The sequence below is a fragment of the Copadichromis virginalis genome, linkage group LG4 (genome assembly GCF_057382275.1).
Source record: "Copadichromis virginalis isolate Kocher_CV1m ecotype Utaka linkage group LG4, C_Virginalis_male_GT1.1, whole genome shotgun sequence".
Taxonomy (NCBI): Eukaryota; Metazoa; Chordata; class Actinopteri; order Cichliformes; family Cichlidae; genus Copadichromis; species Copadichromis virginalis.
The window spans coordinates 8,920,035-8,930,192 of record NC_140621.1 but is presented as its reverse complement, the minus strand read 5'-3'; the positions used below and the strand labels follow the sequence as shown (position 1 = coordinate 8,930,192).

At 40.3% G+C, this 10,158-nt stretch overlaps 1 pseudogene; it reads left to right on the top strand.

Moving 5' to 3' along the window:
* Positions 1–6,142: 6,142 nt before the first annotated feature.
* Positions 6,143–7,062, top strand: LOC146710763 (uncharacterized; annotated as a pseudogene).
* Positions 7,063–10,158: the final 3,096 nt, after the last annotated feature.

The following is a 10,158-nucleotide window of genomic DNA, read 5'->3' as shown; positions in this document are numbered from 1 at the left end:
TGAGTCTTGATGGGCCAGATAAGATAAGATAGAACTTTATTAATCCCTCGGGTGGGTTCCTCTGGGAAATTCGATATTAGATGGATGGGCCCGTGGCTGGATTGGTAATGGGCAGAAAGCTCCAGTCCGACTCAGACGCCAGCAAGGTGGAGGTGGTGTACTGGTTTGGGCTGGTATCATCAAAGATGAGCTTGTGGAGCCTTTTCGGGTTGAGGATGGAGTCAAGCTCAACTCCCAGTCCTACTGCCAGTTTCTGGAAGACACCTTCTTCAAGCAGTGGTACAGGAAGAAGTCTGCATCCTTCAAGAAAAACACGATTTTCATGCAGGACAATACTCCATCACACGCTTCCAAGTACTCCACAGCGTGGCTGGCGAGAAAGGGTTTAAAAGAAGAAAAACTAATGACATGGTCACCTTGCTCACCTGATCTGAACCCCATTGAGAACCTGTGGTCCATCATCAAATGGGAGATTTACAAGGAGGGAAAACAGTACACCTCTCTGAACAGTGTCTGGGAGGCTGTGGTTGCTGCTGCACGCAATGTTGATGGTGAACAGATCAAAACACTGACAGAACCCATGGATGGCAGGCTTTTGAGTGTCCTTGCAAAGAAAGGTGCCTATATTGGTCGCTGATTTGTTTTTGTTTTGTTTTTGAATGTCAGAAATGTATATTTGTGAATGTGGAGATGTTATATTGGTTTCACTGTTAAAAATGAATAATTGAAATGGGTATATATTTGTTTTTTGTTAAGTTGCCTAATAATTATGCACAGTAATAATCACCTGCACACACAGATATCCCCGAAAAATAGCTAAAACTAAAAACAAACTAAAAACTACTTCCACAAACATTAAGCTTTGATATTAATGAGTTTTTTGGGTTCATTGATAACATGGTTGTTGTTCAATAATAAAATTATTCCTCAAAAATGCAACTTGCCTAATAATTCTGCACTCCCTGTTTCGCCCGAAACAAAGTATAGGTTTTCATTATGTGAATAACTTGAAAATCTTAACTCAAACAGCTGCAAAGCCTGTTTGCCCAGCACGGGGATATTGAATTCTATAAGATGAAGCCATAAATATGTGTGTCTGAGCCTTCTATCAAAAGTTAAAGCTAATTATATGAAGTTGTACAAAAACGCTTTATTTCGTCAAGACAGTGCGTTTCTCGCTATTACATGCATTTGAATGGCGAACTCCACCGAAACATAGTATAGGTTTTCATTATGTGAATAACTTTAACAGCTTAGCTCAAACAGCTGCAAAACTTTTTTGTCCAGCACGGGGATATTGAAGTCTACAACATAAAGCCATAAATATGTGTGTCTGAAACTTCTATCAAAAACTAAAGCTGTCTTCATGAAGTTGTACAAAAAGGCTTTATTTCGCCAAGACAGTGCGTTTCTGACGATTACATGCATTTGAATGGGGAACTCGCCTGAAACAAAGTATAGGTATTCATTATGTGAATAAATTGAAAATCTTAACTCAAACAGCTGCAAAACCTGTTTGCCCAGCACGGGGATATTGAATTCTATAAGATAAAGCCATAAATATGTGTGTCTGAGCCTTCTATCAAAAACTACAGCTGTCTTCATGAAGTTTTACAAAAAGGCTTTATTTCGCCAAGACAGTGCGTTTCTGACGATTACATGCATTTGAATGGGGAACTTGCCTGAAACAAAGTATAGGTATTCATTATGTGAATAAATTGAAAATCTTAACTCAAACAGCTGCAAAAACCTGTTTGCCCAGCACGGGGATATTGAATTCTATAAGAAAAATCCATAAATATGTATATCTGAGTCTTCTATCAAAAGTTACAGCTGTCTTTATGAAAACCATTAAAAAGGCTTTATTTCACCACGTTAGTGCGTTTCTCGCTATTACATGCATTTGAATGGAGTTCTCGCCCGACACAAAGTATAGGTTTTCATTATGTGAATAACTTGAAAATCTTAGCTCACACAGCTGCAAAACCTGTTTGCCCAGCACGGGGATATTGAATTGTATAAGATAAAGCCATAAAGATGTGAGCCTGAGCCTTCTATCAAAAACTACAGCTGTCTTCATGAAGTTGTACAAAAAGGCTTTATTTCGCCAAGACAGTGCCTTTCTGACGATTACATGCATTTGAATGGAGAACTCGCACGACACAAAGTATAGGTTTTCATTATGTGAATAACTTGAACATCTTAACTCAAACAGCTGCAAAACCTGTTTGCCCAGCACGGGGATATTGAATTCTATAAGATAAAGCCATGAATACGTATATCTGAATCTTCTATCAAAAGTTACAGCTATTTATATGAATTTGTACAAAGACGCTTTATTTTGTCAAGACAGTGGGTTTCTGACTATTACATGCATTTGAATGGGGAACTCGCCTGAAACAAAGTATAGGTTTTCATTATGTGAATAACTTTAAAATCTTAGCTCAAACAGCTGCAAAAACCTGTTTGCCCAGCACGGGGATATTGATTTCTATAAGATAAAGCCATAAATATGTGTGTCTGAAACTTCTATCAAAAATTACAGCTGTCTTCACTAAGTTGTACAAAAAGGTTTTATTTCGCCAAGACAGTGCGTTTCTCACGATTACATGCATTTTGAATGGGGAACTCGCCTGAAGCAAAGTATAGGTTTTCATTATGTGAATAACTTAACCATCTTAGCTCAAACAGCTGCAAAACCTGTTTGCCCAGCACGGGGATATTGAATTCTATAAGATAAAGCCATAAATATGTATATCTGAGTCTTCTATCAAAAGTTACATCTGTCTTTATGAAAACCATTAAAAAGGCTTTAATTCACCACGTTAGTGCATTTCTCGCTATTACATGCATTTGAATGGAGTTCTCGCCCGACACAAAGTAGTTTTCATTATGTGAATAACTTGAAAATCTTAGCTCAAACAGCTGAAAAACCTGTTTGCCCAGCACGGGGATATTGAATTCTATAAGATAAAGCCATAAATATGTATTTCTGAGTATTCTATCAAAAGTTACAGCTGTCTTTATGAAGACCATTAAAAACGCTTTATTTCACCACGTTAGTGCGTTTCTCGCTATTACATGCATTTGAATGGAGTTCTCGCCCGACACAAAGTATAGGTTTTCATTATGTGAATAACTTGAAAATCTTAGCTCACACAGCTGCAAAACCTGTTTGCCCAGCACGAGGATATTGAATTCTATAAGATAAAGCCATAAATATGTGTGTCTGAGCCTTCTATCAAAAATTACAGCTGTCTTCATGAAGTTGTACAAAAAGGCTTTATTTCGCCAAGACAGTGCGTTTCTGACTATTACATGCATTTGAATGGGGAGCTCGCCTGAAACAAAGTATAGGTTTTCATTATGTGAATAACTTGAAAATCTTAGCTCAAACAGCTGCAAAACCTGTTTGCCCAGCACGGGGACCTTGAGTTCTATAAGATAAAGCCATAAACATGTTTGTCTGAGTCTGCTATCAAAAGTTACAGCTATTTATACGAAGTTGTACAAAAACGCTTTCTTTCGCCAAGACAGTGCGTTTCTGACTATTACATGCATTTGAATGGGGAACTCGCCCTTATGTGAATAACTTTAACATCTTAGCTCAAACAGCTGCAAAACCTTTTTGCCCAGCACGGGGATATTGAATTGTATAAGATGAAACCATAAATATGTATTTCTGAGTCTTCTATCAAAAACTACAGCTGTCTTCATGAAGTTGTACAAAAAGGCTTTATTTCGTCAAGACAGTGCGTTTCTGACTATTACATGCATTTGAATGGGGAATTCGCCCGAAACAAAGTATAGGTTTTCATTATGTGAATAACTTTCAAATCTTAGCTCAAACAGCTGCAAAACCTGTTTGCTCAACACAGGGATATTGAATTCTATACGATAAAGCCATGAATACGTATATCTGAGTCTTCTATCAAAAGTTACAGCTATTTATATGAAGTTGTACAAAAACGCTTTCTTTCGCCAAGACAGTGCGTTTCTGACTATTACATGCATTTGAACGGGGAACTCGCCCCAAACAAAGTATAGGTTTTCATTATGTGAATAACTTTAAAATCTTAGCTCAAACAGCTGCAAAACCTGTTTGCACAGTACGGGGATATTGAATTCTATAAGATAAAGCCATGAATACGTATATCTGAGTCTTCTATCAAAAGTTACAGCTGTCTTTATGAAAACCATTAAAAAGGCTTTATTTCACCACGTTAGTGCGTTTCTCGCTATTACATGCATTTGAATGGAGTTCTCGCCCGACACAAAGTAGTTTTCATTATGTGAATAACTCTAACATCTTATCTCAAACAGCTGCAAAACCTGTTTGCCCACCACGGGGATATTGAATTGTATAAGATAAAGCCATAAATATGTATATCTGAGTATTCTATCAAAAGTTACAGCTGTCTTTATGAAGACCATTAAAAACGCTTTATTTCACCACGTTAGTGCGTTTCTCGCTATTACATGCATTTGAATGGAGTTCTCGCCCGACACAAAGTATAGGTTTTCATTATGTGAATAACTTGAAAATCTTAGCTCACACAGCTGCAAAACCTGTTTGCCCAGCACGGGGATATTGAATTGTATAAGATAAAGCCATAAAGATGTGAGCCTGAGCCTTCTATCAAAAACTACAGCTGTCTTCATGAAGTTGTACAAAAAGGCTTTATTTCACCAAGACCGTGCGTTTCTGACGATTACATGCATTTGAATGGAGAACTCGCACGACACAAAGTATAGGTTTTCATTATGTGAATAACTTGAAAATCTTAACTCAAACAGCTGCAAAACCTGTTTGCCCAGCTGGGGGATATTGAATTCTATAAGATAAAGCTATGAATACGTATATCTGAATCTTCTATCAAAAGTTACAGCTATTTATATGAATTTGTACAAAAACGCTTTATTTTGTCAAGACAGTGGGTTTCTGACTATTACATGCATTTGAATGGAGACCTCGCCCGACACAAAGTAGTTTTCATTTTGTGAATAACTTGAAAATCTTAGCTCACACAGCTGCAAAACCTGTTTGCCCAGCACGGGGATATTAAATTCTATAAGATAAAGACTGTAACGGTCTTTTGCATTTGATGTTTGTTGCATTTGATGTTTGTTGCATTTGATATTTGTTAAGCTGTATGTCTGGATTTTTTTTCCTTTGCGCCCTCTGGTGGTGAACTGTGTAGGGTACAGCTTTGCTGTTTGGGTCTCCACCCAGCCACTTTTCTTTTGCTAGCGCACATGGTGTCCGCATGCTGCAACTCACAGTTAGCTCCACACATGGAGAAATTATCGTTTAAAGAGTGGAAATAATTGACAAAGAAGATGGAAGATAAGGCAATAAGGCCATAAGGGACTATTTAGCACCTCCTGGATGTCAGCTCACGAGGTTTGTGTATTTTAAATGTTTATTTTCTGTAATTAAGGATTTTTGATTGATTGACACTACGTACAAGAGCGCATTTTGATGTGATGTTTTTGTTTTATTGTTTTGTCCGTGAGCAGTTCTCACGGGTTGCCAAGACCAGAATAAACCCTGTTTTATAACTACATCGTGCGTACGTCAATCCTTGAGGGTGCTACAGTGAGAACTCCGCTCTGCACGGGTAGATGAAGGACGCAGCCCCGCAGGAAAGTCAGGTGCCCCGAAAATAAGTGTTGCCTCAGTTAAAGGACTGAATATAATTAACCACAAGAAAGAGAAATAAAAAGGAAAAGGAATGTAAAAATAATTAAGATAAGTTTCCTTTTATAAATGAACAAAGGACTGGAATATTTCATCTTTTTTCTTTCTTTCTCATTGTTTACATTTCTGCTGTTCAAGTGACTGATATTCATACAGTGTTAAGTTAATGTTGTGATGAGTAACCTGTGTATTGTGCATATGGTGGGCTTCAGCAGTTGCTGTATGAAACAGTATTACTGGCTTGGACAAGATATGTAATGTGACTTAAGTATACACGTTAAGTGATGTTTAAGGAGTAATAGTAATTACTGTGCCTTAAAGTTGTAACAGTAAATGTAGATTAATATTAATTTGCTCCTCAACTACCAAATCAAATTTAAGCTGCTCCACCTTTACATTAAGGCTAAGTAAGATATACAAAAAACCCAAACCCCTCCAACAATGGCAGAGTTTGAGGCTAATCCAGAAGTCAGTGAAAAGGGTGATGTGGAACAACTCTCTGCAGATGAGCAACTACAAGCAGTTGAAGGCACAGCTGATGATGTTTCTACTACCTCACAAAGAGCACGACAGAGCCAACGAGTCCGTACATTGACGGAAAAGGGCAAAGAACTGTACGGTGAGCACATAAAGAAGGCTGCACATCGTTTCAGTGTGCGCTATGAGAAGTGGAAGGTTGTCATTAAGGATGCCAAAGGAGCTATAGATGGTCAATGCTCAAAGGATCTGCTACAAGAACATGTTTCCAAGGTTTTGAGTGCTTCTAAGGATGTGAATGCAGCCTATAGGGATGAAAAATGGAAGGAGACTATGCCTAAGTTAGAAGCCTCAGACAGGATGAGTGTTAAGTCACACCACACTAAGCTCTCTTCTCATTCGAGGGTTTCCTCTAGACACTCCAGCCGGCTCTCGGCTAAAAGACAAGATGCAGCTGCTGAAGTTGCAGCAAATGAGGCTGCTCTCCAAGTTCTGCTTGAACAAGAAATCCATATGAAGGAAATTGAAAGGCAAGAAGCAGAAATAGCACAAAGACAAAAGGCTCTAGAAGCTAAGCGCAGAGAAATAGAGCGACTTGAGACTGTAAAAAAGCTGAATGCAGCAAAGGCTCGACAGCGGGTGTATGAACAAAGTGAATGTTCAGATGAAGAAATATACAACCTACTTCACCACAGATCTGATAAGAAAAATGAAGTCAAGTCTGAAAACAATGACCAGCATATGAAACGGTGTTCCTCGCCACGAAATGTGACACCGCACCGAGAGGTGAACACAGAAGATCTGGTCAAAGCATTTGCAGTGTCTCTTAATGCAAGTCGTCTTCCGGTACCAGAGCCAACAATATTCAGTGGCGACCCTATTAGATATAATGATTGGAAAATTTCCTTTCAGACTCTGATTGACAGGAAAAATATACCAACTGAAGAGAAGACTTATTATCTGAGGAAATATGTAAGTGGACCTGCAAGGAAGGCAATAGAAGGCTACTTCCCGCTTGGCACAGTCTGCATACTATGCAGCATGGACAGTTCTCGAAGAGAGGTATGGCAATCCCTTCCTTGTAGCAAAGGCCTTCAGAGACAAAATTGACGCATGGCCTAAGATAAGCTCTAAAGGCGGTATGGAACTTCAAGCATTTGCTGACTTCCTTTGCTGCTGTAAGACAGCCATGTCGCAAATGAAGGGGCTTGAAGTGCTCAATGACTGGAATGAAAACCAAAAAATGCTCGCAAAACTTCCAGATTGGCTTACTTCAAGGTGGAACAGAAAGGTTACAGAAGTGCAAGAAGAGACTCACACCTTTCCAAGCTTCAGCCAATTTGTAGATTTCATCTCACGGGAAGCCAAAATTGCCTGTAATCCCATAACATCTCTCTTTGCTCTGAAGCCAAGTGAAACTGAAGGGGCAAAAACAACAAGGAACAGAGGCAATGGAGCAAAGGTGCTAGCAACTAACTCAAATGAAAGGACTGTTAGTGCTAGTTGTGTGTACTGTGAAAGGTCGGGTCACAGCCTACTTAAGTGTAGAAGGTTCATAAATGAGAGCATTGTTGAGAGACTAAAGTTTGTTCAAGACAAGAAGTTATGTTTTGGCTGTCTGAACTCTGGTCATCGCTCCAAGGATTGTGAAGGGAGAGAAACATGTGACACATGTAATAAAAGACATCCAACATGTCTTCATGACAGTTGCACGAAGGAAGAAAGAACAAGGAGAAATCCACACAAGAACAGTGACAGGACAAGACAAACGAACGCAGATGTCTCACAAGACAACAGTGTCACACCAACAACAAGTGAAGCAACTTCTAACAGAGTCACACAGAATGTTGACGACACTCACACATCTTCCATTATTCCAGTATGGGTGTCAACCAAAGGTGAGCCAGAGCATGAAATTCTTGTGTACGCGCTCCTTGATACACAGAGCGATACGACCTTTATTCTTGAAGAAACGGCACAAGCTCTGCATATCAAAGGTGAATCGACTCAGCTAAAGCTCACTACTATGTCTTCAAGAAACACAGTTGTGTCCTGTCGCAAGCTCTCAGGTCTACAAGTCAGAGGGTTCTACTCAAATAAGACCATTTCCCTACCAGTGACGTATGCCAGAGACTTTATTCCCGCAAACCGAGATCACATTCCATCGCCTGCAACAGCTAAGGCATGGTCTCATCTTGAATGCATTGCAAGTGAGATCGCTCCACTACAAAGTTGTGATGTTGGTCTGCTGATTGGGTACAACTGTCCCCAAGCACTTGTTCCTCGTGAGGTTGTGTCTGGAAAGGAAAATCAGCCGTTTGCGCAAAGAACTGATCTGGGATGGAGTATTGTGGGTTATGGCAATCCATGCCTCGATTATGGAGACGCCTTCGGAATAAGTCACCAAGTCATTGTGAAGGAAGTGGTGCCTGACATTAATCCCTCTTCAAATCTCACCAACAAGGTTCACTATGTCTACAGAACTCAAATAAAGGAAATGATCTCTCCCACAGAGGTCCTAAAGATGTTGGAGTCTGACTTTGTTGAGAAAGCACCAGAAGACACAAAGGTCTCTCAAGAAGATCTCAAATTTTTAACAAGGATGAAGGCCGGCATTAGGCACAAGGAGGATGGTCATTTTGAAATGCCACTCCCATTTAAGAGCGAAAGGCCGAACCTGACAAACAACAAGATATGTGCTATTCATCGCCTCAAATGTTTAGAAAAAAGGCTTAAGAGTAACAAGCAGTACTACATGGACTATAAGAAATTCATGGATGAGATCCTAGCCCATGGAGATGCTGAAAAGGTCCCAGAGCAAGACATTGACAAGACACCAGTTTGGTACATCCCACACCATGGTGTGTATCATCCACAAAAACCCGGAAAGATTTGTGTCGTCTTTGATGCCTCTGCCAAGTTCCAAGGCGCTTCCTTAAATGACCATCTCCTCACTGGTCCAGAGCTAACAAACACCTTGCTCGGAGTCTTGTGTCGCTTCCGAAGAGGCCCAGTGGCTTTCATGTGTGACATCAAACGCATGTTCCACCAATTCCATGTGCATGCTTGTGACCAAGATTACCTACGGTTCTTGTGGTGGGAGAACGGTGACCTTGAAACTCCATTCACTGTCTACAGGATGAAGGTACACCTATTTGGAGCAGCATCTTCTCCAGGTTGTGCCAACTATGGCCTCAAGCATCTTGCAGCTGAAGGGGAAGGAAGTTTTAATGAAGAAACCATCAAGTTCATCAAAACCAACTTCTATGTTGATGACGGACTAGCAAGTGTTGACACTGAAGATCAGGCAATACAGCTGGTTAATGAAGCACGCAAACTCTGCAGCATGGGCAAACTTCGGTTGCACAAGTTCATCTCAAACAGCACCAAAGTTCTAGCTTCGCTTCCGAAAGAAGAATGCGCTGCAGCTCCCAAAGAGCTAGATATGGCACTCGGTGAAGTACACATGGAAAGAGCACTTGGCGTACAATGGTGTGTGGCGTCAGATCAATTTCAGTTCAGAGTAGTTGTTAAGGACAAACCACTCACCAGAAGAGGAGTATTGGCCACAGTCGCCTCTGTGTTCGATCCACTTGGGTTTGTGTCACCTTTCATTCTGCTGGGAAAGCAGATTTTGCAACAAATGTGTCGAGATAAACTCAGCTGGGATGATAACTTACCTGACAGACTTCGACCTCAGTGGGAGTATTGGTTGCGTGATCTGGGAAACCTTGCAGACGTAAAGGTTCACAGATGCTACATTCCTTCGAACTTCAAGGCACAGCACTACGAACTTCATAATTTTTCTGATGCAAGTGCATCTGGATATGGAATGTGCACTTACCTCAGAGCAGTAAGCACAACTGGTGAAGTCCACTGCTCATTGGTGATGGGAAGATCAAGAGTTCCACCAACCAAAGTCACAACTATACCTCGGCTCGAGTTGTCATTTCTTGATGACCAAGGCATTCTTCGGGTAG